The sequence below is a fragment of the Pongo abelii genome, chromosome 6, assembly GCF_028885655.2.
Source record: "Pongo abelii isolate AG06213 chromosome 6, NHGRI_mPonAbe1-v2.0_pri, whole genome shotgun sequence".
NCBI classification, from domain to species: Eukaryota; Metazoa; Chordata; class Mammalia; order Primates; family Hominidae; genus Pongo; species Pongo abelii.
In genome coordinates, this window is record NC_071991.2 from 87,830,427 (window position 1) to 87,832,138 (window position 1,712).

Consider the following 1,712-nt stretch of genomic DNA (forward strand, 5'->3'; position numbering starts at 1 on the left):
TTTTTTAGTTCTTTAAGATGTGTCATTATGCTGTTTATCTAAAGTTGTTCTTGTTTTTTGATGTAGGCACTTACAGCTATAAACTTCCCACTTAGTACTGCTTTTCCTGTATCCCATAGGGTTTACTATATTGTGTTTTCATTATCATTTGCTTGAAGAAATTTTTTAATTTCCTTCTAAATTTCTTCATTGACCCATTAGTCATTCAGCAGCATATTGTTTAATTTCCATTTGTTTGTATAGTTTCCAAAATTCCTCTTGTTATTGGCATCTAGTTTTATTCCATCATGGTAAGAGAAGATGCTTGATATTATTTCAACTTTTTTGAATTTTTTAAGATTTGTTTTGTGACCAAACATATGGTCTATCCTTGGTAATGACCCATGTACTGAGGAAAAGAATGAGTATTCTGCAGCCATTGGGTGAAACACTCTATAGATATCTACTAAGTCCACTTGTTCTATAGTGCAGATTAAGTCTGATGTTTCATTTTTTTATTTTCTGCCTGGAAGAGCTGTCAAATGCTGAAAGTGGGAAGTTGAAGTTACCAGCTATTTTGGTATTGGAATCTCTCTCTCTCTTTAGCTCTAATAATATTTGCTTTATATATCTAGTTGCTCAAGTGTTAGGTGTATATATTTAAAATTATTGTATCTGCTGCTGAGTTGGCCCTTTTATCATTATATAATGACCTTCTCTGTTGCTTCCTATAGTTTCTTTCTTGAAATGTGTTTTCTCTGATAAAAATGTAACTACTACTGCTGTTTTTTTGGTTTTGTTTGCATGGAATATCTTTTCTCATGCCTTTATTTTCAGTCTATGTGTGTCTTTATAGGTGAAGTATGTTTCTTGCAGGCAATAGATCACTGGGTTTTGTTTCCTAATTCATTCGTCCACTCCATGTATTTTTTAAACTGAGGATTAAAGGAATGCAAAGGTAACTACTAAAAAATTCAGTCCATTTCATCAAACCAGTGCAGGAAATTAAAAGTTAGATTAGGAAATGATCACTAATCTAACACGAGTTAGAAAAGAAGTTCAAAGCATGTTAAGAAAGAACACAAAAAATAAGGAAAGGCCGGGCGCGGTGTTTCACGCCTGTAATCCCAGCACTTTGGGAGGCCGAGGCGGGCAGATCACGAGGTCAGGAGATCGCAACTGTCCTGGCTAACACGGTGAAACCCCGTCTCTACTAAAAAAAATACAAAAAAATTAGCTGGGCGTGGTGGCAAGCGCCTGTAGTCCCAGCTACTCGGGAGGCTGAGGCAGGAGAATGGCGTGAACCCAGGAGGCAGAGCTTGCAGTGAGCGAAGACAGAGCCACTGCACTGCAGCCTGGGTGACTGAGCGAGACTCTGTCACAAAAAAAAAAAAAAAAAAAAAGGGAAAAACATGGAGGAAATAGTACACATGTACAAGTAATAAAGATAATATAAGTGAACTAAGATGAGCCATGGAAGGATAACTTTCATCAGAGCTGAAAAAATAATTAGTCATTGAATTAATTACATCTTTTTTTTCTAACATCTCTGCTGGTGGTATCTTGACATAGAGACATGGCATGTCACTTAAATTATGTTAGCTAGGAGGGAAGGCTATCTACTATGCATGTCAGGGTCACTATAGTTCAATGTAAATAACATAAATACATATTACAGTGTTTTAGTTTAGGTTTATCTAGAGTAACATTTTTGAGAAATGAAAGAACTGATA